The sequence below is a fragment of the Pelodiscus sinensis genome, chromosome 19, assembly GCF_052426305.1.
Source record: "Pelodiscus sinensis isolate ZL-2025 chromosome 19, ASM5242630v1, whole genome shotgun sequence".
NCBI lineage: Eukaryota > Metazoa > Chordata > Testudines > Trionychidae > Pelodiscus > Pelodiscus sinensis.
In genome coordinates this window covers 27,022,508-27,047,314 of record NC_143070.1, presented here as the reverse complement: position 1 = coordinate 27,047,314, position 24,807 = coordinate 27,022,508, and the positions used below count along the sequence as shown (strand labels likewise).

Sequence of the window (24,807 nt, the reverse complement as noted above, 5' to 3'; positions counted from 1 at the left end):
ACGTGAGGGAAGAATAAAGGTCAATCATTCCATTTCTAAAAATAGTTTAATAAAAAGCTGGTGAACTGTAAAGGGAAAGGTTCCTGCACAGACACCTTGTTACAACAGTTTCTAATTAGCATCCATTTTTTTCCATCATATTTGACATTGAGATGTCACAGCGTTAAAAAATTCTGACAGGAGTGAAAATCCCCTTCTCCCTCCCCCACCATCTGCTCCCCCTGGGGCAGGGGAGGGGGCCAGGTGGGGCAGCAAACCCCACCCACTGTCTGGCCGCATTTCGTACCAGTTTCACCCTGTGCTGGGGTGGAGCAAACCTGGGGAAGGGGGGAAAGGCAGCCTGGGTTCTTTCCAGCCAGGGGGTCCCATTCACCCGGCCTGGGCTGGGCTGCCAGTTGTCCAGTTTTCCACTGGAGGCTCCAGTTGCAAAGGGAAAGGGGCAGCGACCGGTTGGCACAAAATGTTCAGGTACCTGCAGTAACTGGCTCCCATCACTGGGGAAAGGAACAGCAGCGCTGGGAGGGGCCTGTCGGTGCCGCAGGGTCACTGTCAGGGGCAGGGATTCCCTCCGGCCTGGGCCGGCACCGGGCAGATGGTCAGGGGAGTCACGTTGGTGCCCCCAGTGTAGAAATAGGGGCGCAGCGTCCCAGAAAAGGTGCCGGCAAAGGTGAAGAGATGGGACCTGTAAGTCACATTGTAAAACGAGACCTCGCCCGCCTCGTAGTCCAGAAAAACCCCCACCCGGCTGGGCCTGGCGCTCACGGGGAGGAGGGTGCTGGGGGAGGTGCCGGCCTTGTATGCCCCGTTCCTCAGCCACATGAGCCAGTATCCATTCTTAGGTGAGAATGGGAACTTCCCCTTCCTGCTCACAGATTCCCTGCAGACCCCCACAGTCCACTCGGTCTTGTCTCCCACCTCCACCTCCCAGTAACGCCTCCCACCCACGAACCCCTCGGCGCCCAGCACTTCAGGGTAACTATCAAATCTCTCGGGGGTGTCGGGCAGATCCTGGCGCGTGTCTTCGTGTCTCACACTTTTCCGATCCTCAGACAGGACGAGTTTGGAATGAGCCGTGTCTGGATCCAGTGTCACATCCACTGGGGAGAGAGTCACAGAGCCAGGGGCCTCGATGACTCTCGAGGTCCCTGCCAGTTCTGTGATTCTGATAGAGGTGAAAGCAGAGAGGGGCCTCAAGGAGGCAGAGGAGCAGTGACAAGAGGGGCTGGTCCCAAGGGCTAGAGGGATGCAGGGCCAGGGGGCAGAAGGTGGAGGGAGTGTGAGGGGAGGGGGCAGGCAGGAGGGGTGAGGGAAGGGAGGTGGGGCAGGAGGAGAAAGGGGAAGCACCAAGGGGCAGCGTGTGGGGGGGGGGGGGGAGAAAAATGCCAGAGGACACGGATGGGGAAGGCACCAGGACAAATGGGGGTGGTGACGGTGACAGGTTTGATTCTCAGTGGGTGGGAAGGGAAGGGTGGGTGCCAGGGGCCTAGAGAGGTACCAGGGGAGGGGTGAAAAATGAGAGACTGAGGAGGAGCAGATGGGCTGGCAGCAATGGGGCAGGTGGAAAGGTGTCAGTGGGGGTGGGGGAAGATTAGAGGAGCAGAAGGGAGGCCATGGGGGCAAGAGGAACAGGCACTATGAAAACCGAGGGGCTGAAGGGAGGGGCAGGTTCTAGCCGGGATTTCGCTAGGACCGCGGGGGGTGTACACCAGTGCTCCCTCCAGCTGTTCCTAGCCATGTGCGGAATAAATTTTATCATGTGCATTGAGGCACACCCAGGAAACACAGGCTGTGGCCATATGAACGTTCTGCTAATCTGCTGGGTGGCTCCTGAATTTCCCCTGAGCGCGCAGGGTGGGTGTGACAGCAGGGCCCAGACGAGCTCTCCCAGCTGCTGTCTGTGCCAGTGTGAATGGGGCTGCTCCGGCCAACCCACTAGTGCAGTGGTCTCCGACCTTTTTACACCCAAGATCACTTTTTAAGTCTCAGAACAGGCGAAGATCTACTGCCCCGCCCCTTCCTTGAAGCCCCGCCTACATTACATGAGGAAATCTAATGTAAATGTACTGTGCAGGTGCGCAGTTGAGAGGGCTCAAGAGCTACTCTTAGAGCCCCTGAGATCTACCGGTAGCTCGCGATCTACTGATTGGTGACCACGGCACTAGTGTGTCATCAGGGCCCGAGTGAGCCCCTCCAACAGCTTGGGAGGAACCAGGTGGGGGAGGCGGCAGCTCCAACCTACATTGCCAGGGACACGCCTGCCCTGCCTGGGGCCCGGCCCACAGAGCTGGGCTGCCTGGGGATCTGTTCTGCCTGGGGCTGGGCACAAACCACTGAGGTGCCATGTGAGGTCAGGAAATGTCGGGACCCTTTTAGTGTCTGAGTGACAGGTAGCAGCAGGGCAGGGCTGGGCTGGGCTGGGCTGGGCCTGCCTGGGGGAGGGACCCTCAGCACCGAATCTGTGCTAGGCCCCTCTGTGCTCATCAGTTCCCAGCCCCAGCGGGCTTACAAAGTCCTGCAGCGCCCACAGACTAACAGGTTCTCAAACTTGTGATACTGCGACCCCCCCCCCCCAAGTTGTTCGTGACCCCCCAGGGCCTCGGGACCCACAGTTTGAGAAATGCTGGACTAACAAATAGATTTGTTGGGGGTTTCTCAGCTGCTACAGGACCACTCATGGGTTTTTTAGAATAGACTAACTTGGTCCCCTCTGAGACCTCAGGGCCTGGCGGTTTCCAGCCCCGGCCCTTGTGTTCTTGCTGCATCAGCTGGGAAAGTAACAAAAATGCTGGAGCCCGGCACCTCTCCGGTGACACATTAAGCACTGACCCGCCCCAGTCGCCCTGCGCTGGGGAGGAGGGGTTTGCTGGGTACTGGTGAACAGAGGGCGGGTGGCCCAGGGGTTTGCTGGCCCCACAGGCCCGGTTTGCCTGCCCCTCTCTCCCATGCAGAGACAGAGCTGCCCAGGCCAGACTGAGCCTTTGGCTTGGGTCAGTGACAGCTGGAGCTGCAGTCACTGTCCCCAGCAGGGCTCAGCCCTGGACGCTCCGTATGTGGGGAGGAGGCAGCCCGGCCTGCCTTAGCCGCAAGGTTCCCCACTCAGAGCTGCCATCGCCCAGAGCTGGTGGAACCTCAAGGGACAGGACAAGGTCATTGGGGGGGAGGGGCGGGGGGCAGCAGAAGGTGCCAGGGTCGGGCCATTGGGGATGGATCAGTAGAGGGAATGGTGGCACAGAAACAGCAGCAGCCAGAACATGGCTCTGTGGGACTGTGTCAGTGACTTCGCTCCAGCACCCTGCTTTGTGCCTGGGAACCTGGTAGAAAAACACGTTTCCTAGGAGGCCAAGACTTTGAAAATTCACTATTTGCCAGGGGCATTGCGTTAACATCATCGCTAGCTCAACGGGCCAGTGTCTGGGGGAGTTTCTCTTCAACTTTTTATTTTTATAATGAATTTTTATGCAAAACAGCCATATTGGGCCAGACCCCTGGTCCCTCTGCCCAGTGTCCTGCCTCCTGCCACTGCAGTGCCTGGAGCAGCCAGAGGGAATCGTCTAGTGATCCCTGCCCTGTCATAGAATTATAGAGCTGGAAGACACCACAGGAGCCATCAAGTGGAAGCATGAAATATTGCTGCACCTCGTTTGCATAATTAATGAGCGGCCGCTTTTTGTACAAGAGACTTTTGTGCAAAAAGGAGCGGTGTAGACGGTGCCTTTTTGCACAAAAACCTCTGGTGCAAAAATGGAGCCTAATTAATTATGCAAATGATGCATGGCAATATTCCATGCTTTGCCTCATTTGCATATTTCTTGCACAAAACAATGCAGTATTGACATAGCCATTGTGTTTAAACAGGAATTGGGGCCCAAAGCCAGACCCTGGATTTGCCCTGGGCCCAGCCCCACTGGCTGGACACGCCTGGAGTTTTCTCCCCAGGCTGCAGCGTGCTGAGAGGACCCTGCCAGGAAGCGGTTCCCTGCCCCAGGCTGTGAGGTGGGGCGGGGGGATGAGCAGGGTTAAGGTGGGAAGCGTCTCCTGGCCTTAGATCTGGAGCCACAACCCAGCTCCATAACACCCCCCAGCTGCTCCCCGGGCTCCAGCTTTGCCAGCAGGGTGTGGCTCCCAGCCCCTGCCTCTGGGGTCTCTGCACAGGAGTGGGCCCAAGGATCTGGGGTTACTGCTCCCCCAAGGGCCGGGATCATCTCCCAGGCCTAGGGCACAGGCATGGTGCTGGAGGGGGAAAGGGTGGGTGAGCCAGTCTCTCCCCAGGGCAGGAGCTGGAGTCACTGACACCAGTGCAAGGACAGTTACCTGCGAATCCTCGGGCTTGCCTGAGTCCTGGAACAAGCAGAGAGAGAGAGAGAGAGAGAGAGAGAGAGAGAGAGGTGAGAATTCCCACTGCAGAGCCCCCGGAGCAGGAGCAGGGATGTCCCAACTCCTCCCGCCGCCCCCAGCTCTGCCCTGGCTCCACAGAGCAAGGTCCCACATCCTCTGTCTCCCCTCGGCTGCTCTGTCCCACGCTCCTTGCCTGTGCCCCCCTCACCGCGCCGATCCTCGCGCGCCCGCCCAGCCCAGGGGTTGCTCCGGGCGGGGGAACAGGCTCCCAGCAGCTGCTGTGCCCGGTCCTAGGGCAGCACCCGGGATCATCACCTCTCTCTGCAGCCAGCGCCCCTGGAGGGGAAGAGAAAACCCATCAGTGGGGGGGAGGGGGCCGTGCCCAGGGCTCACAGCCCAGCTCTGCCCCGCGCTGCCAGAGGGTCCTGGGGAGCAAGGCCCCGGAACCAGCTTCTCTCAGATGTTTCCACCCCCAGCCACGCAGCCCCTGGGATTTCACACGCACAAGAACAGGGGAGGTGCCCAACTCCTATGGGCACCAGTGGGAGTTACGGGCCCAGCTGCTCTGGGGCTGCTGAAACTCCCGCCAGGCCCGTGTGACTTGCCGGGCACCTGCCCAGCTCTGAGCATCTGGCCCAAGGGGTTCAGACACCGGGCCCAGGCACGTCTGGTGTCAGCCAGGGAGGCTCCACAAACGTCCAGGGAGCTGGGACTCGGGCCCCGAGTCTGTGACAACGTCTCCCACGGCAACCAGCTCCCAGCATCCCCAGAAACCTCCCCCTGCCCCTCGGCCCGCGCAGGCTGGGCTGGGGGACCCTTTGCTTGGCAGCAGGAGAGGGCGGCCGCAGGGACTGGGGCAGCGGGGGAGGCACCTTCACCGCCTGCCCCTGTTCTCCACCATCCACATCCCTCTGGGATCCTGCCGTTCTGCTCAAAGCAGCCTCCAGGCTCAGGAACCCGCCAGCCCCCCAGGAGCAGACCCTGGGGCCTCAGGGACCCAGCTGGGCCTTTCCACGCCCCTCCCCACACCCGCATAGAGAGAGAGGAGCCCCCAGCAGCGCCGCCCCGTACCCAGGAATCCCGTCACGGCCCCCTGGAGACTGTTCTCTCTTGGGAAGTCCCGGATTCTCCGCTCCAGCTCCGGGCACTTGGGCGCTGGATGCGGCGACGTCGCCTCCTCGCCTCTGCAGAGACATGAGGGCGTTATTGGTCTCCCACCTCAGCTCCCCCTCCCCCCAAGCCAGACAGGGGAGCAGGTGGGGGCTGGGCCACAGGCAGAGCTCACAGGGCCCTTACCTCGGCTGCCCAGGGAGTTTTTCCTGCTGTGCCTGGCCTGGGGCCTCTCTCCAGCCAGAGGGAAAACAGCCCAGGCAACACCAGGCCCAGCTCCCGCACACCCGGCCCAGCCCATGTGCCCCAAAGAGGCCTGGCTGGGCAGCTCCCATGGCTGAGAGAGGGGCCCGTTCTCCAGACCCAGCTGCTCCTCAGCTTCTCCGCTCAGCCCCCAGGGGCCTGGTCACTCCCCATGGAGTGGGGGCTCTGGGATGGGGACACTCCCCCCAAGGCCTAGCCTGGGACATTCAGCTCTTTCCCCACAGCTCCCCCTTCCCCCCACGAGCTACGCCAAAGCTGGGGGCAGGTCCCAGCTGGGACCTTGGGGTGACCAGCCTCAGCTCTATTAATATTCCCCTGAGCCAGCGCAGCCCCCAGGGAGGGTTCCCCAGCCCAGAACTTTGGGGGCAGTACCCTCCCAGCGTGCCTCACACTCGCACAGTGGCAGTGGCACCCCGGGCGGTGGGTACAGAGGGGGCAGGGTTCAGAGGGTGAGACAGGCCCATGGTGGGGGGCTGTGGCTGGATTCACAGCCTGTGCTCTGAGCCTGCTCCCAGCATGACGGGGGTGAGGGGCAGATGGAGCCCGGACGTACCTGCTCACGGCGCTTTTCACACCCTAGAGGGGAAGGAGGCAGAGCAGAGAGTCAGTGCCCATGGCCCAGCCTGGCTCCCTGCCCCAGAGGGGTCACGCTGCTCCCCCACTCCGCAGGCTGCTCCCCCAGGTGGGAGACCCACTGAAGGGCTGTGCTAGGGGGAGCCGAGCCCCTTTTACATCAGCTGCTTTGCAGGGGGGCCAGGTCCACTTTTTCACCAGCCTTCCCAATGGGCCAAACTCCTGCATCTCTGCAGCCCTGGCCCTGCAGCTGCCCCGGGCCCTGCTCTCTACCCTGAGTTACCCTGTGAGCCCCCAGTGACTGGGCTCCGAGCATGTCTGACCCCGTCTCACCTGCAGCAATTCCAGCGCCGGCTGCCGACACTTCTCCTCCAGCTCCAAGATCAGGGCGCTGAGCTGGGAAATGTCCTCGCCCAGGCGGGCGGCGTGTTCCTCCCTCCTCCTCCCAATCTCCTTGTCCAGCTCTCCCAGCCGGGCCAGCAGGAGGCGCTCTCGCTCCGCCAGGAACTTCCAAAGCTGCTCGCACTCCCAGCCCACCAGCTGCCGCTCCACGTCCGTCTGCCTCTGGGGGCGCAGAGCAGGCGGGGCCGGGACGCGGGTGAGTGGGGCTGTGCGAAGTGGCAGGGCCTTGTCCGGGCTGCGCAGAGCGTTTCACTCCGTGTCTTTGCCAGGTTGGCTGGGTCTCGCCCAGGGCTTGTCCCAGGGCAAAAGTGTCACCAAAAATCACCCCAACCCCCCTCACTGCACCAACAGACTGAGGTGCAGCCCGGGCCTTGGGAAATGGGGCCCAAACCAGCCGCTGGCATCCCTGGGGTGTCTGACACTCACACCTGGGGGTCAGCACAGATCTCCCCTCAGCCTGACCCTGCCACAGCTGGGCACATGCAGCAGTTTGACAGGCCTCATCGCTGCCCCTCACGGGAGAGAGGCAGAGCCAGAGGGTGCTTGCAGGAAGCCTGGGGTGAACTCACTGACCTCAGTTGGAACTAACACCAGCGTCCCCCAAGAGTCTGACCCGAACCCCACCGACTCCAGTGGGAACTAGCACCAGGGTAACAGAGGAGCCTGACCTAAACCCCAGTGGGGTTACTCTTGATTTATACCAGGTAGCTGTGAGCGGAGGCCGCCCCACACTGAAGTGACCCTGAGCTGTGTCCCTGCATTAACCATGGAAACCCTTTAACCTTCTGAAGGACCCAGACACCAGCCAGCACAGAGACCCGCCTGATGCTGTCACTGCTCCTCCCCCACCATGCAAAGCGGCTGGGCAGGGCCGTGCACCTACCAGGAGCCTCTCGCTCTCCTCGGCCCAGTCGGATTCCAGGCCCCGGAGCGCGTCTCTCTCCTCCCGCAGACGCTGCAGGCAGCTCAGGATTTGCTCCTGCAAACACAGACAGCGGTGCTGGGGGCTGCTTGGAGCCATTGGCTCGTGCCCAGCGAGAACAGCGCCACAGAGCAGTGAGGCTGGGGGAGCAGGCCCCCCCCCTCCAGCCCTTGGTAACTGCCCAGCAGCGCTGCTGGGCCTGGCCCAGCTCCATGTGGCTGGGTTGTGTTCCCGGGCAGGCCCTGGCTCTACCCAGGGCAGGTCAGAACACGCAGGGGGCTCTGGCGCTGCAGAGAAATTGCCCCTGTAAGTCTGGTCCCTACCTTGCACTCTTGGGCAGCCTCCTTGATGGGCACCACCGTGTGCGCGCGGTGAGCCCGGGACCTGTCGCACACCACACAGATGGGGGCTTGATCCTCTTGGCAGAAGAGCTTCAGGGCCTCCTGGTGCCTCTCGCACTCTGGTTGCCCCTCGGGCACTGGCCCCGCTGGGAGCTGCAGGCGTTTCACCAGCTCCACGAGGTTCCCCAGCTGGTAGTTTGGCCGCAGGTGTCTGTGTGGGATGGTCTCTCTGCATTGGGGGCAGAAGTTGGGCTCCGACTCCCCCCAGCACCGACTGAGGCAGGCCCGGCAGAAGTTGTGCCCACACTCAATAGACACCGGGTCTGTGAAATACTCCAGGCAGACGTGACATGTCACCTCACCCTGGAAGCTCCTGGCCAGGTTCCCGGAAGCCATGGCCCCTCTGCAACCCCGCCCTGCGGGTTGGTTTTGTTTCCCGATCAGAGGAAGCAGCGTAGCCTGTTCAAGCTGCTTTATTTTTTTCTAAGCAGGTTGTACAACTCAGAGCCAATCACAATTGCTGGATGGAAATGCAGAAATTAAAAAACCGCCACAGAAGTCAGACCCTCAGAAATGCCCCAAACAAGCACCAAGCTACCTAAGAAAACTCCCAGGCAGTTTCAGACACACAGAACCTTGCCTGGTTAAAAGTCTCTGGGGGAGCCGTGTTAGTCTGTAACTAAAAGAAGCTTAAAAACCAACAAGTTTTCATGGGCACCGCCCACCGCTCCATGTTTGCCGTCTGAGGCAGTGGGCTGTGCCACGGAAGCTCATGATGATGTGTAAAAGGGAAGTTAAATCCCCTGGAGCCATTGACTCCCCTATGAGGGGCACGTACAATATACATACATTGCTAATGCTTAGATATATTTGCTATTTGTGTAGGAGTAAGACATGACAAAGGTCAAGGCCTGTCACAAGTAATAACTTATAATAAGGAGACGAGGGGAGGTGAAACCAGTCTTCTGTTAAGTAGAGATATGGATAGATTCCACATCCTTTAAACTTGTGACCGGCTCAAGCAGGAAAGGAAAAAGGGAAGTATGGCTTGCCCATTGTTCAGCAAAAGTGAATGAATGTAACACAGCTGTAACCGCAAAGTCAGCAAGTAGGCACTGTATTTAACCTCATTTGGAAAATTAACCTGACCTATAGGAATGCTAAACGTCAAAAATGAAGTAACCTATCATGTTAAGGCACCTAAACCAGAAAGGATGTTAACCCTATAAGAACCCCTGCCTATGAGATGTTGGTCGTCGGCTCTGCTTTGAACATTGAGTTCCTTAGCCGTACCTTGGTTGCAACCAATAAACTTGAGTTGGACCCAGCCTGAAAGTGTGACTCTCTTCTTGGGGTAAATCAGACTAGCCTCCAAGGGGACGAAACCTTGCAATTTATGCAACAATGACACTCCAGATTTTTTGCTAGTCTCTCAGATGCTACAGGGCCAGACGTTTCTTAAGGCACCCAGAAGCCAGTGCTGCTCCCGTTTATAGGCGTAGGCAAGAGCTGAAGGATTGTGTCCCCTACAGCGAGTGGGGACTGGGGAGGGACCCTGAAGGGGCAGTGGGATTAATCCCCCTCCCATTTACCACTCATGTTTCACAATCAAATTCTGTTCCCCCTTTGCCCCCAATAATACTGGGGTGCTGCTGAGGCACGTGACTCGCCCCGTCATTAACGATCATCAGAGCCAGGGTCCCATTTGGGGACCAGTGTCCCCCAGCGGCTAAGTCAGGGGTGCCCCTCCCCCCAGCAGGGTGTTCTACTGCCCCAGGTGGGGTGGAGAATGGGGGTGATAAGGGCCCCCCCACCCCAGGGCAGGACCCAGAGCGGCCACAGACCCTGCTCCAGGCCCTCGTGTTCCCCTCCCCTCGGGCCCCACAAGCTCAGGCCCATGGGCCCCAGGGGGCGGCTGCCCCCCTTGCTCAGACACAGCCCCCCAGGTAGCAGACTCGCTCTGTGCCCCCCCCCCCCAGCTGCTCCCTTCCGACACGGGCTGTGACCCGCTTTGCCCCCCCCGGTCAGACCACGGACCTCACCCCGGGGAAAGGCCCCGTTGGGCCGAACTCGCAGCAGCACCCCCGCTCCGGCTCCGCGGCACGTGCGGAACCCCCCGCGTCGTGACACGCGGCCCCGGCCCCGCCCCCTGCATTCGCAGCTGCCGCCCGGCCCGGGCGCCCAATCGCGCGAGGCGGGGGCGGGGCCAGGCAGCTCCGGGTCAGAGCTAAGCCCGGGCGCGGATCCCAGACCGGAGTCACTGACCCGCTGCGCACGCGCGGTCCGACCCCTCTCCCCCTTCTTCTGCCGCGCGCCGGCCGGGTTTTCAGTGCGTCCCGCCCGCCGCTCCCTGCCCCGCCCGCCTGGGCGTCTGACTCTGTGGCGCGAATTCTGAAGGAGCCGTTGGGGCCGTTACTCGCCGCGCGCCTGGTTCGGTTTCCGGTCAGCGCCGAGCAGGAGAGGGGGGGGCGGGGCAGGAGGACTCGGAGGCGCTGAGGTGAAGTGGGCGGGCGCAGCAGATGACGTGTCAGATGGGGGCGGGGCAGATACATCGCTGCGGGGCAGCGTGGGGAGGTTTTGCCGCCTCCCCACCCCGAACAGGCGAAGATCCAGCGCCCCGCCCCTTCCTCAAAGCCCCGCCCCCTCTCTTCTCCTCCTGTCCGTCACTTGCTGTCCCCAGCCCCCACTGACACACTCTGACAGTTTATTTTTAAATTCTGCCAAACATGCCATTAAAATCACGTGTTCCTAGCTATGACATAAATGGTCTGTTTTATTAGTGCTATTTAAATCTACAATGAAGCATTTACAATGATACATGCTGTGGGGACAGAGCTCTGCAGCTGGGGAGCCAGCGAGTCCCCTGCATCTCCCAGGATTCTCCCCCCAGGGAAACCAGCGCCTGCCTGCCCGCCCTGGGGCCAACCCCCCAACCCCAGGAAGCCTCCTGCAGGGCTGACTCCCCCCTCCTGTGCAGTGCAGGGAGCCCATACTCCCTCCTCCTGCAGTACACCCAGCAGAGCAGCCAGGGCACTTCTGGAATCTCCCACAGTGGCACTGAGCTGTAGGACTTCTGTCCATCCCCAGGAAGCCCACACTGCCTCCATTTCCACTGGAGGGAAGTAGTGGAGCTTCTTGGGGGTGAGAGGGAAACAGGGGCAGGGCAGACAGGACACCTTGCAAGCCACTGCTCAAGGCCTTGCCATCAACCTGTTGGTGACCACAGATTTAAACAGTTCACATACAATGGAAATCCAGGAAAGGTGAATGTCTTCATTAAGTCAACACTCTCACAGGCGGCACTTGGGTTTGAACCAGGGACCACTTGATCTGTAGTCAAACATTCTGCTACTGATCTACACCTCCATGCAAGAGCGGCATCTACAGCCAGTATTGAGAAGTGGCTTTTGTGTAACACACATCTCAGCTGAGATGGACCCTCACTGACCCTAGATTGTGACTGGTCCTAACAAGGAGTTTTCCTAAAAGCAGCAGAACTGGGGCAGGACAGAGGTTCTGTCCACATGGAAAAGTTCTTTTGGAACAATGGCCGTTATTCCAAAATAACAAGGCAAGAGTCTACACAGCAATTCCGTTAGTTTGAAATAACTGAAATAACGGATGGCTGATTCCAACTTCTGTAGACCTCACTGTATGCAGAAAAATGCCTATTCTGAAATAGCTATTTCAAAATGAGGCCTGTGTACATGCACTACTTCGGCTGTTTCAAAATAGCCCCTCCCCAGGGCCATTCTAAGTTATTCAACCTGGGGCTCTAAATCAAGGTAGCACGTCTACATTAGGGAAGCTCCTTGGACTCATTTTGAGGATTCCCTGCAGTGTAGACGTGCTAATTTCAAATAAATTGTTCCAGAATAGCTTATTCCAAATTAAATGTGCCGTGTAGACGTAGCCAGAGAGTCCTGAGAGATGAAGCAGCTGGAGGGAAGCCAGGAGAGCAGAGGCCAGTCTGAGAACTGTGTGTCCCAGGTGTCTACCCCAGGCCTTCTGTCTAGGTCCCAGGTGTAAGGGGCAGCACTAATGACTCTGAATTCTCCACTCTGAGTTTAAATCTCAGTGGGACGGGCTGGGGTGGTTGCTGGGAGGTCCTTGTGCTCCAGGCTTTTCGGCTTCCTTGCCCTGAGGTTCACTAAGGGGGGTTTTGCTTGTCTGAGGCCCATTAGAGCTTCGTGAGCAGACTTGTGGTCAGGCGCCTGATGCCATCACAGCTGCAGGGCAGGTCGCCCATCTGACCCCTGAGCTCAGCCCATGCTGGAGGCAGCCAGAGAGTGTGAGCAGAACGGGGGCGGGGGACTTGTATACTTTGGGAAGGGTCCTGGCTCCCAGCCACACGCCTTGACCATGACCATCGGTCCCTGCACAAAGTGCATTGTGGGAATGAGAGTTGGGGCAGCAGGAAAGGGGCCAACCCCTGAGCCCCACTGAGCAGGTGGGAGAAGATGGGAGTGAATCCTGCTACCTCTCACGTGCAAAGGGAGCACTAACCCACGTGCAACTCATCTCTAGTGCTCTGGCCTCCAGCAGCTTTGTGCTCCACTAGGGTGGGTTATTTCAGAGACCAGAGAGGAAGAGGGAGGGGTCTCTGGATGTGCGGAGCCCCCTGGCTCTGCCTGTGAAAAGAAAGAACAAGGGCACAGGCAGAAACTTCAACTCCACGTTGTGCGTCTTGATATTGTCACTGTAAGGACTTTGAAGAAGCACTTCAAATATCTGCTCCAGTGGCGCAATGGGTTAGCGCACAGTACTTATAAGGCAGTACTTGTACAAGACATGCTGAGGTTGTGAGTTCAAACCTCACCTGGAGCACTCCTTTTGAGACCCTGCTGGGTTGTCCCCTTGCAGTGGTTCCCAAACTTTTCAGCATCACTCCCCCCCTTTTTGATTTTTGAAAACCCTCACGCAACCCCCCCCCCAAAAAATAGAAGCAAAACTTGTTTTAGCAAAAAAGAAAAATATTGATTGGGGGAGGACTGGGTCACCTCTTCCCCCTCCCCTGGAATTTCTTCACACCCCCTCTCCCTCCCGCCCCGGGCTGGCCCCAGAGCTCAGGCCCTGGGAGTCTGATCAACAAGTGAGACTCGCCCGTCAGTCCAAGCTGCTTTCTTCCCGGCCACGTAGGAAGGGGCCACTGCAGGTGCACAACCCCCTGGCTGCTGTGTCTGTGGAAAGGGGGGAAGAGGACACACACCTCTGACTGGGGAACAGGGCGCATGGATCCCACTAGTTCCTGCAGAAAATGAAACAGGCTGAGCATTTTGCAGAGAACAGGCCAGAGCCCTTCTCCTGTCCCTGGAGAGATGGAAATGGAGCCGTTCCTTGTGGGGAAAGAAGTGGGTGTGTTGGGAGTGGGGTTTGAGCTCAAACCTCCTCACAGAGCAGAACCCCACATTAGGGGCAAGAGCGAGCCTTAAGTCAGGCAGTGGAGAACACTTGGCTCCTGTTATGCTGTGATGGGATATTAGGAAACTTCTTGTACAGAACCTGGCTAGCTCAGTCGGTAGAGCACGAGACTCTTAATCTCAGGGTCATGGGTTCAAGCCCCGTGCTGGGTGATGCCCTTCTTTAACTCACATTCTCAGTCTGCAAGCAATTGGCTCTCAGTTTTCACCAGGCTTTTAGAAAGAAAAAGTCTAGTCTTGGGGTCCAGCTTTAGTAGAACCAGAGAGAGAACCAACTGCAATTTCCATCTTCTGAGGAGAAGGGAAGAGGATTTTCTTCTCCTCAGTTCTAGCCACATCAGCCCAGGGAGGAGAAAAAATAACCCTCCGCCTGCTGATTGTCCCCTGTCAGCTTCTGTAGCTTCACCTCCTTCCACAGCAGCTCCAGCTTTGAGCTACAAATCTCAAGGGGCTGGTGAGGAAACGAGGAGCTGGCAGCTCGGGTTAGTCGCTTCCATGAGAACAAGAGGTGGAGTGTTCACAAGGTGCATTCCCCTCCCCGGCAGAGCAGGGTGTTGGAAAGAGCCAGGAACAGAACAGTCAGACAAGTTCCATTCTTTAAAGAACAGTTGTGTGTTTTTGTGTAGTGCTTATCACATTTGCCTGACATGCAAAATGTTCTTGGTTCAAAACCAGGCACAAACACAGGGTGTTCTCTTATTGCTGCTCCCCTGGGTGCCCGGGTAAGTGCAGCTCCTCCTGCCTGGGAGAAGCCCAACTCACATGCGACGGGGCGGGGGGTGACATCAGCTGAGAATGCCCCTTGGTGCCAGCCTGGGGAAGCCAGATGGGTCAGGCCAGGCACCTGATGGACACTTCTGTCTCAGCCTCCCCTGCCCTCGGAAGCTGGCGTATGGGGCCGGCTCCTCCTGCTGCTTCCCTTGTGTGACTTGCCCAAGGAGGAAGTGAGGCAGGAATGGGGCAGAGGAGGGAGGCCAAGCTGAGGGGGGCAGGACAAAAGCTCAACGTCTCAGAGGGAATCAGTAGGGTGAGCAGAGACCTCCCCCCCCCCCTTGTTCTGCCAAAGCCTGTGGGGTGGGGCTGGCTGTGGGGAGGCAGAGTCCTGTGCCTGTCTCAGGGCATCCCAGGGAGGCTCCTTGCAACCCAGGAGAAGAAGGGGGCTCTGGGTGTACGGAAAACAAGCAAAGCTGGTCCCAGTGGGCCTGGGCCAGGGCTCCAGTTTGGCCCAGCTGAGTCACAGGTGTCTTCTGTAGGTCCCATGGTCTAAGAGGCAGCACTAAGGACTCTGAGTCAACCCTCTATGCTGCACCTACACTTAAAATAAGATGTTACATCAGGGCTCTGTTTACACTACAGAGATGACGCTTTAGTCCAGAGAACACAGCTGCTGATTTTTTTTTGGAAGAGCAGACGTGCCTTTTTGGTGCCTCTGTGAACCTCATTTTATGAAGAAGAAGGGATGTTACAAAAAAAGTTTTTTTTCCCACATTTGGCCCAGTGTAAACAGGCCAAATGTTGGAAAAGCTTCTTCCAGAAAAAGCTATGCAAACTAGGGTTCACAATTTGCCTAGCTTTTTCAGAAGAACAGTGTGTGTAGACATAGCTTGAGTGTTGCACAGCACTGGTAGGAGACATGGAGGGACGAAAGGGTCTGGTGGCACCTGCAGCCTTTCAGAGCAGCCCTTGCCTCCACCCTCGCTGTGGTCTCCTGGGAACTGTCTGGACTAAAGCCCATCCTGGTGTCAGCCTAAGGATTTCCTGTTCTGTAAAAGCTGCTCTGGAAATGAGGAAGCAGCTAAAGTGACTCTGGTGGGATTTGAACCCACAACCTTTGAATGACTGGCCTAGGTCACAGTGAGCACCAAAGCTTAGAAGTCCAACACGCTTTCCATTGCGCCACAGAGCCTCCTAGAATGCTGGCTTTGCTGTCTCTGATATCTGCTTTGCAGCATGGCAATTGCTGGGGGAAAAGAAAGGGGAGCCAGGTCTGTCTCTTTTGGGAGAGCAAGTAGGAAGAGGGAGGGGGCCACTGAGCCCCCGACAGTGAAAACAATTGGGCTACATCTACGCTGCCAGGTTCTTGCACCAGAAATATGCAAATGAGGCTAAGCGTAGCAGCATTGCGCAAGAGAGTTTTTCTTGCGAAAGAAGGGGCTGTGTAGATGCTTCTTCTGGCGCAAGAACCTCTTCCACAACAATGGTGGCTAATTAGATATGCAAATGAGGATCACCCACTCCATCGGCCACTTGCCACTGCTCCTACCAGCCGCCCGCCAGCCACTCCCGCCAGCCACCCCATCCATGCTGCTGTGGGTGCCAGTGTCTCACCACACTGTGAAATCAGACCAGAGACGGACACTGTCTGTAAACACTCATATCGGAAACGCTCCTCTGGGATGCTGGGCCCACCAGAGCCGTGTGCCGCTGCCATCTGCCTGCTCCGTGGACATCTTCCCATAGCAGAGCGCGTGCCGAGCCAGACTGTGACTAGACAGCCCCTCTCTGGGCACCCAGGGGCTACATCTACACTGCAGGCATCTTGCTCAAGAACGGCCGTTCTTGTGCAAAAACTTGAGGAGAATCTACACTGCACGCGCGTTCTTGAGCAATTAAATTTACGGCAAAACGTAGGAAAAGAGGGCTTCCTGGGCAAGAGTTATTCATCTCCCCATGAGGAATAAACCCTCTTGTGCAAGAGCTCTTGCACAAGAAGGTAGTATGAATGGGCAACAGGGTTTTTTTTGCAAGAAATCCCTATGGCTAAAATGGCCATCAGAGATTTCTTGCACAAGAGAGTGTGCATACTGCCACGGACATTCTTGTGCAAAAGCACATGGCAGTGTGCACGTGCTCTTGCACAAGACATTTTGCACAAGAACTCTTGCACAAAACAGTTCTTGTGTAAGAAGCCTGCAGGGTAGATGTAGCCAGGGGGTGTTTGGGTTTGTTACCAGCACTGAGCTTTGTACAACAGCCCACGGAACATTGTGAAAAGTCAAAACCTTCCAGTCCTGGGTGTCCCTGGCCAGCCTGCGAGTGGCACAAAGGTTCCTGGCAGTGACAGCTTTGGGTAATTGGTAAGAAATCCCAATAAATCAGATGAGGTGGCCGAGTGGTTAAGGTGGTGGACTGCTAATCTATTGTGCCCTGCATGCAGGGGTTCAAATCCCATTCTCATCAGGTGTTTGCAGCCCTTCCTCTTGCTTCTCCCAGATCTCTCTTCAGTTCAGTGGCAGCCCCTCCTGTACCCCTGCCTGCCCCAGCCCCTCCCACTGCAGCCTGGGGAAAGGGGAAATCTCCACAGAGACACTCCCAGCTGGGACCCTCAATCCCTTCTGCCCTCAAGGGGAAGCCTCACAAAGGAGATTCCAGGCAGCCAGGCCATGGGGGTCTCTGAGATGCCCCAGCCCTGTAGCCTGTCCCACCTGGCTGTTGTCATGGACCCTCTGTGAGGTCACTGCCTCCCAGCCAATGAGCTGAGGTGCTGAAAAAGTTCCTTGTGATGTCACTGCTGCCTTGCAGGCTCATGTCCTGCCCCTGGCCAGCCACTTGGCATGTGTGAGCTGCTCCCCCTCTGCCCTGTCACTTAGCTATTTCAAAATAAGGCCTGTGTAGCTGCGCCACTGCTGCTAGTTTGAACTAGCCCCTCCCTGGGGCCATTCTGAGTTATTCTTCCCAGGGCTCTAAATCGAGACAGCTCATCCACAATGGGGAGCCTGGCTCAGACTATTCTGAGGTTTCCCTGCAGTGTAGACGTGCTAGTTCGAAATAAGCTATTTTGGAATCATCATTCAGGACTTAGAAACCTGCAATGTGAGTTCATATCTCAATGGGATCTCCTGGGGTGCACTTGTTGGTGTGAGGTTTTTCACACTGCAAGCTTTTTGCACAAGAATGGCCGTTCTTATGCAAAAACTAGCGGAGTGTTTACCCTGCATGTGCATTCTTGCACAAGAAAATATACAGTAAACCATTAGAAAAGATGGCTTCTTGCACAAGAGTTATTCCTCTCCCCATAACGAATAAGCCCTCTTGCACAAGAAGGCAGTGTGCACAGGCAAGAGGGATTTCTTGCGCCAGAAACCCCTATGGCTAGAGCTTTCTTACACAAGAGAGTGTCCACAATTCTCTTTATAAGGAGATACACCATCTCATAGAGCTGGAAGGAGCCTTGAGAGGTCAGGTAGTTCTGTCCTTGCACTTATGGAAGCTCCAAGAACCATCCTTGGCAGATATGCCCCAGATAACTAAATGGTTATCTCAAGGATTGAATTCATAACCCTGAGCTTAGCAAACTAACGTTCAAATAACTGAGCTATCCTGCCTTGCTTTTAGGGCTAAAGCACACAGCCGTGTGGATGAGCTCTTGCACAAGAACTCTTGCCCAAAACCGTTCTTGGTCAAGAACCCTGCAGTGTAGACGGAGCCTAAAGTTTTTCATATTTTTTTGTTTTAAAAATATTTCAAACAATTGTTCAATGTGCCCCAGGCCTGGAATTGTGCTGCAGCTGCCTCCCTTGCTATGGTCGCTGGCTCCATGTGCACTGGCCTTCTGTCTGGGTGCTGGCAGGGGGTGGGAGGTGGCGGGTACCAATGGGTAACAGGTGCCAAGGCGCATACAGAGACGCCAGCGCCTGCATCTCTGCAAGTGACCTCACTGTGCACAGCTCAGCTTTTAGCAAACACTCTCCTCCTGTCTGCGCCTAACACCAGTGTCACTGTCTGCTCCTGAGGGGTCCTGTCTGGGGGGAAATGGCAGTTCCAGGGGACACTTGCCCAGTGTTGAAACATCTCACAGGTAACATGGCAAAGAGGAAGCCAAATAGACTCTACACCTACCAGGAAACATCACAACTGTCAACCCAGGTGGGACTTGAATCCATAATCCCTGGTTTAAGAAGCCATTGCTTTGTCCATTAAGCTGCTGGGGCACACTAAAGAGAACAGAGACAGAAATTCCCTCTTCCAAATGCACATTCCTCAATTTTTAGGTGCCAGATTCAAGCCGTTGGAAGGAGCCAGAAACACAGGGGGGGCTGATCACACCCCTCTGAAAACCAGCGCTTAGGAGGCATCTCCAGCTGCCCCCAAAGTGTGGGTCACCCCACACTAGCCATGGGTGAAACTCAACACGTTGACATCTCGTCTCCATCACAAAGCCAGGGGCTTGTTCCCACAGCTGCAGCCTCAGCAGGGAGTCGCACTGGCGCTCACTGCTCGTGGGGAAGGGAGCAGGTCCCACAGGATCTGGGGCTGGTGGGGAATGGGCAGTTGTCACTGAAGGGGAAGGATAAAACGCAGCCACGTTGCTGAGGGCAGGGAGAGAGGCTGGGGCTGGGCTGGTGGTGCCATGGGACATCCCTGGGGGAGCTCTGCAATGTGACCCTGGCTCCCAAGGCAGCAAGTGCAGAATCCCCCTTGGCGAGCGCAGGAGGCTCCGACCGGCCTGGTTTAAATCCGTCTGATGGGCTGGACAACCCCGATGCTGGAGTGTCAGAGCCCCTGTCAACCAGCCTGTGTTTGTCCCCTCCCTCACCAGGCAGGGCAGGGCCCACGCTCCCAGCAGGGAGTTACAGGCACGTCTCTCGCACCCAGAGCACTGGGACGACCATGGAGAAGGACTCACTGGCCCATGTGTGGTACCCAGGGACTTACAGTGGGAGTCAGAGCCCTGCCTGGCCAGTGCCAGTCACCTCTGCACCCGCTCCAGGTTTCTGGTTTCCTTCTCCCTAACCAGCCACCCTGAACCAGCAGTTCCATGGGTGGCCAGGGGAGGCCTCTTCTGTGTCCCAGAAGGACATAGGAAAAGGTGAACAAAGGCCACAGCAAGGCACCACTGGGAGTTGAACCCAGGACCGCCTGTTTACAAGACAGGTGCTTTAGCCAGCTAAGCCATGGTGCCCTCTGCAGTCCAGTACCTAAAACTGTTCTATTCTATGGTCCCAGACAACACCTTTGACTCCCAAAGTGCAGCCAATCCCCATTTCCCTCCAGCCCTGGCAGTGTCTGGCTCCCTGGGAACAGAAAGCTACAGCTCAGTGGGCAGAGGCTCTAACATGCACATCTCCCCCAGCCACTGGGACTGTAGAGTTGGCCTTGAGATTTAGAATTGCTGGGGGAAGGGAAAAGTGCAGCAAACACTAATCGTCTGGACTGTAAGCCCTTGGGTCTCACAGTTTGGGTTGGCGACCCCAGGTGGGGGCCTGGCCTCCTTGGGTCTGTCCCTTCCTGAGGGCACAGAATTAAGGGAGAATTCCTTTGTCCTATAGCAATCCGAATTGGCCAGCGAGCAAGTCACAATTTTTTTGTTCTCATATAAGTACAGGAGAATGGTCTCTTACAGTAATGATGGCCAAGTGGTTAACGAGTTGGCTTAAAAATCCAAAAGCTTTTCCCTGTGCAGGGTTGAATCTTGCTCACACTGAGGCCTGTGTTTTGGTCACACCCCTAACAAGGACAACAAGCTTGACTGCCAGCTGTTTGCACATCTGGACCCAGAAATATCCTGAGCCTTGGTTCTGTCGGCCAGTTTCTTTTCAGCTCACTGCAAACTGCCTCCCAGCTGTAGGTGAGGCTGAGTGTGCATGAAACCAGCGGTGCCTGACCAATGTGTCTGCTTTTCCTACCATCCATTCATCTGTACCTGGAGTCGGCTTCCTTTAGTTGAACTTTGCCTTGTCCCCACAGCAGGAAGCCAAAGGGAGCAAAGAGCAGAAGTGCAGGATGCTGGTGGGTGCCCTCTGGGTTTGATTTAGTGAGTCTTAGTTTGACTGGCTGAATCAAGTTCCAGAAGATTGATCACGGCAATTCCTCTCCAGCTGGACGTGGTTCTTGTTCTTCTGTACAGAACAGCCAATGGGCATTCAGATCTCAGCCTTGCTCAGTTGATGGGAATAGAAACCAGACACCCAGCAGGTTTGAACTGGTTTCAGTTGAGGGACCCGTCTGCCTGGTTTACATGCATTGGCACAAGAACACATGAGGGGTTTGCTGACATTTTAAGAATCCCTGTACAATAGAAATCCATGACTGACACACCTGGAGGTGCAAATGTTTCACTTAGGATAATCAACTTTTTAAGGGGGCACTTGAGATTGAACAATCGGCCTCTACAATCGGCACTCAAACACTACCACTGAGTACACCTGACAGTGGTTGTACTTTTCAGCCCAGTGTTGGGAACTTAGCACCTGGCAGCACTGGTGCCTGCAGGAGCAGATTGTCATCCTGAAGCAGGAAGACCAGGAACTCCCCCCAATACTTCTCTAGACCCTTTGCTCCCAACACAGGGTGGGGGGCCTGTGCGCCTCTGAAGGAGTGACCCACATCATATCCCCAGCATTTCTGCCCTTCATGGATGGACCTTTGGGGGAGGCCCAGACGCTCCATCCTCTCACTCAACTCCTATCACACACTGGAGCAGGGCAGCCCCCAACGGTAGGGCTGAGCCATGGGGTGCTGGGCAAGGGGCAGAGGCTGCAGGAGCTGAGAGTTTCCCTAGAGCCCAGGGACCCATAACGAGGCATCCACTTCTGGTCTTTGCCTAATAACCAAGAAGTTCTGCTTTACCCAAACAACACAGGCACCCTCTCGCCTCTGGCTAGCCTCATGGCAGATGTAGGATTTTCCCAGAAACTTTGCAGGCAGGCATTGGTGGTATAGTGGTGAGCATAGCTGCCTTCCAAGTAGTTGACCTGGGTTCAATTCCCAGCTAATGCAATGTAAAGAGGGAGCATCAAAGCTTCTTGCTGAGCTTTTATTTGAACCCTGAAAAAACAGGCACAAATGGGTTCTGCAGCTGTGGGCTGCCTCTCACCGCTCTTCATCCTCTCCGAGAGCGTGCACAGTAATGTGGTTCCTCCCTCACATACCCCTGCGGCAATTCCTTGACCTTGGCTCTGACTTGGTAGGATGCGGGGGTAGGAGGGAGGTGGCCTTTCTTTGCTAGACCATTGGCCATTTGGCCAAAAATGTCGGCATTCCTCCGCATGGACTGCAGGGCCTGCAGAGACTCCTCCTGGGACCACAGCTCCAAGAGGGTCTTTATCTGTGGCCCAGACCATGACAGTGCCTGGCGTTTGCTGCCCCTTGCTTGATTTGATTCCCAGCCAATGCAAGGTGGGAAGGGAACAGGTGACCTCCTGGGGGAGAACTTATTTAACCCTGAACAACAGGCACAAGTGGGTCCCACAGCCAAAGGCTCCCTCTCACTGCTTTTCGTGGGGAGCAGCTCAAACAAAACTAATTTGGCTGTTGTGGGGTCTGCATGGGGCTTGTACCCGTAACCTGGGCATTATTAGCATCAAGCTCTAAACTGCTGAGCCAGCAGGCCCAAAGGTGGCCCCACAACAGAGGGAAGAGAAGAGTTTCCCTGCTATTGGGGAAAGCAGGCCAGGCCAAGGCCCTTTTAGCCCCTGGGTCTGTGCAGGCTGGAGCTTCCTCTTACCAGTTTTCTGGCCTATTTCCTGAAAAGCTCACAGTCTTGTGCCTATTTCTGTTTCCCTGTCCATAGCAGGCAGCTAAAGGAGGCAGAGAACAGTCACCAAAACAAACATATCTGTGGCCAGCACAGGGCTTGAACCCAAGACCTTGGTATTACTAGCTTCATGCACTAACCAACTTTACTAGCCAGCCAACCAAACACAGCGCACAAATAGCCCTTTTAGAAAGGCATGTCCGGCAGCTGAAGGGCTGTCTCTGCAGCTGCCAATGGCTCTTCTCTGACAGGGCCACTAGCGACTCACTGTGATGTGGGCTGGCTAGTCCAGCTGGTTTGACATATGGTCAAGATGGCTGCTGGCTGGCATGGTGCACTGAGACCCAGGGCAAAGAGGCAGCTGGAATCTCTTGCTATCAGCATCTTACCTCCCAGCTTCTTCCCTGTCAGCAGCAGCCACAGCCCCTTTCAGGCCCTGGGACAGCCCAGCAGTTCCATGGGTGGCCAGGGGAGGCCTCTTCTGTGTCCCAGAAGGACCTGGGAAAATGTGAGCAAAGGAAGCAACAAGGCACCACTGGGAGTTGAACCCAAGCTCTTGTGTTTAGAAGAAGCAAGCTAACCCATGGTGCCCCGCTCAAGTTGTTGGGGGAAACTGCTCTGTGGTCCCAGACAACACCTTTGACTCCCAAAGTGCAGCAATTTCCTTCCAGCCCTGGCTGTGTCTGCAGCTGAGCTGCACAAAGGAAGATACAAGATCTCTGGGGGGGTCTTTGCCGGATGAACGTGCCTGAGGAAAGAAGCTGGAAGCGCAACAGACACACAAAAGGGGACGTGGGACAGTTTGAGTCACACACAAGGTTAGGGGTGCAGCTCAGCCAGGGACCTTATCCACTCACAGAGTTTCACAGCTTCTCTACGCCCCGAACCCCACCAGGCAAACTGCCCCATGGACCTTGCCCGCACCATGCTCAGGGCCTGTGGATTTTCTGTCCTTTTTCCAGACCAAATAACTAGCCCCCTACCCACCCCACTGCTCTGGAGTCTCTACCTCTCATGGTCCTTCTCATCCTCAGACTCCTCTTTGTCTCCAGACAGACCCTGCTCTGCTATAGCCACCTCCCTCTAGCTGTCACTCCTGGGCCTTCTAGAGTAAAATGTGCCCCTTCATTCTGACTTTGAATACCTGGGGTTTCAGCAACCAGATCCGCACCTAACTCCAGCATTAGCTAGTGAGGGGTCTGGACAGCTTCTGCAGAGAAGGAGACAGTAACTGCAGAGCATCCTTGCCAACCATTTCAGAGAAATGCAAAATCCTTGTTAATGAAAGGAAACTATCACCCCAGGTGGGACTAGAACCCACAATCCCTGATTTAGGAGGCCAGTGCCTTGTACATTAGGTCACTGTGGCACACAGCAAAGACTTCCAGGGAAAGAAATTCACCCTTCTAAATGGCCCTTCTTCAACTTTTAGCTCCTAATGAAGCCCCTTTGAAGAAGCCAGATACACAGGAAGAGCTGATCACACCCCTCTGAAAATCAGCTTTTGACTTGGCAGCTGGCTCCAAGTCATGGGCCTTGACAGCTCGTCTCCCTCCCGAAACCAGGGAAGTGTCTCCCACCGCTGCAGCCTCCTGAGGCTCTATGGCCCTGTCTGTACTGCAGGGACAGCAACACTCACAGCCCCACAGGAGGGCCCCTGGCCTAGCAATGTGGCCCCCTGAGCAGCCTCTGATGTTCCCTGCTTGAGCCCCAGAACCAGCCCTGAGTGACGGGGCAGAGGGAGAGCAGCTCACACATGCCAAGGGGCTGGCCAGGGGCAGGTCATAAGCCTGCCAGGCAGCAGTGACATCACAAGGAACTTTTACAGCACCTCAGCTCATTGGCTGGGAGGCAGTGACCTCACAGAGCAACCTTGGCAACAGCTAGGTGGGACAGGGGCAATTTCAGAGACCCCCATGGCCTGGCTGCCTGGAATCTCCTTTGTGAGGTTTCGCCTTCAACTCACCTCTAAGGCAGCCTCAGACCAGAGTACCCAGGACTCCTCTGCATGACCATTGAAATGGTTTGCTGTGTGAATTCTGTGGGTCAGGTGACGTCAGGCCTGGGCACTGAGATTATTTACCAGTTTTCCTGGCCTAGAGTTACTTAGAGCTGTGATGGCCGAGTGGTTAAGGTGCTGGATTTGAAATCCAATAGGGTTTCCCTGTGCAGGTTCAAATCCTGCTCACAGTGAGGCGTGTGTTTTGGCCACAAGCCTTTCTAGGGCAATATGGTACCCAAACCCTGAGAAGAATATGCCTGTTCCATGCTTGTCTTGCCTTCCTGGGCAGTGTATGATGACATGCAGCCTGGCTGCCAAACATCCCAGACAGAGAGTCACAGGCCACTGAGGTCTGCTGGCTGCCGTCAAAGTAGCTCGGTTAGGCGAGCATTAGACTGAAGGTCTGAAAATCCCTGGTTCAATCCCTGTCTTTGGAACATGTAGCAGGGATCTCTTTGCTAACCTCCAGTTATTCTTGTGGTTGATCGTCATGTCAGGGTTTTCAGCCACAGCTTGGCACTGACAAATCATCTTAATCTGATTAGCGCCCTCCCCCTCCATCTCTTCCAGAGAGGCCTGCTTGTTGCAGGCAAAGCAGCTCATTTGGGAGAGCATTAGACTGAAGATCAGACCACTAAGACTTAGAAACACCAACTCACCAAGGGGATTGAGCCCAACAACTTAATGCTATTAGCACCAAACGCTAAGTGGCTGAAGGAACCAGCCCACAGCAAAGGGAGTCGCTAGTGGCCCTTTCAGAGGAGAGCCAGAGGCAGCTGCAGGGATGCTGTGGACTCTGGAGGGAGATGGGTGGCCTATAATGAACGTCTAATTGCAGGGCAGTGCTCACTTTGCATGTGGGATCGGTATCCTCATTCTTCAGGGCATCTTCCTTTTTTCACAGGCAGAGCCAGCCAGGAGGCTAAGGGACTTGTAACCCCTTCCCCGTCAGACACAGAGAG

The 24,807-nt window shown here is 56.2% G+C and overlaps 5 non-coding genes and 1 pseudogene across 6 annotated transcripts; 3 read left to right on the top strand and 3 right to left on the bottom strand.

Annotated features, from left to right (window-relative positions):
* Positions 1–27: 27 nt before the first annotated feature.
* Positions 28–10,108, bottom strand: LOC149522563 (zinc finger protein RFP-like; annotated as a pseudogene). The gene is made up of 9 exons (XR_016347367.1): positions 9,985–10,108; positions 7,930–8,467; positions 7,568–7,663; positions 6,616–6,846; positions 6,263–6,285; positions 5,407–5,519; positions 4,651–4,671; positions 4,312–4,338; positions 28–1,097 (listed from the first exon to the last, which is right to left on the bottom strand). The product of XR_016347367.1 is annotated as a zinc finger protein RFP-like (transcript).
* Positions 10,109–12,680: 2,572 nt separating this feature from the next.
* TRNAI-UAU (transfer RNA isoleucine (anticodon UAU)) lies at positions 12,681–12,774 on the top strand. The gene is made up of 2 exons: positions 12,681–12,718; positions 12,739–12,774. It is a non-coding gene; the product is annotated as a tRNA-Ile (tRNA).
* Positions 12,775–15,168: 2,394 nt separating this feature from the next.
* On the bottom strand, positions 15,169–15,273 carry TRNAR-UCU (transfer RNA arginine (anticodon UCU)). The gene is made up of 2 exons: positions 15,237–15,273; positions 15,169–15,204 (listed from the first exon to the last, which is right to left on the bottom strand). It is a non-coding gene; the product is annotated as a tRNA-Arg (tRNA).
* A 3,922-nt stretch (positions 15,274–19,195) lies between these two features.
* TRNAT-UGU (transfer RNA threonine (anticodon UGU)) lies at positions 19,196–19,269 on the bottom strand. Its single transcript has one exon. It is a non-coding gene; the product is annotated as a tRNA-Thr (tRNA).
* A 1,745-nt stretch (positions 19,270–21,014) lies between these two features.
* TRNAG-UCC (transfer RNA glycine (anticodon UCC)) lies at positions 21,015–21,086 on the top strand. Its single transcript has one exon. It is a non-coding gene; the product is annotated as a tRNA-Gly (tRNA).
* A 2,868-nt stretch (positions 21,087–23,954) lies between these two features.
* TRNAA-UGC (transfer RNA alanine (anticodon UGC)) lies at positions 23,955–24,036 on the top strand. The gene has a single exon. It is a non-coding gene; the product is annotated as a tRNA-Ser (tRNA).
* Positions 24,037–24,807: the final 771 nt, after the last annotated feature.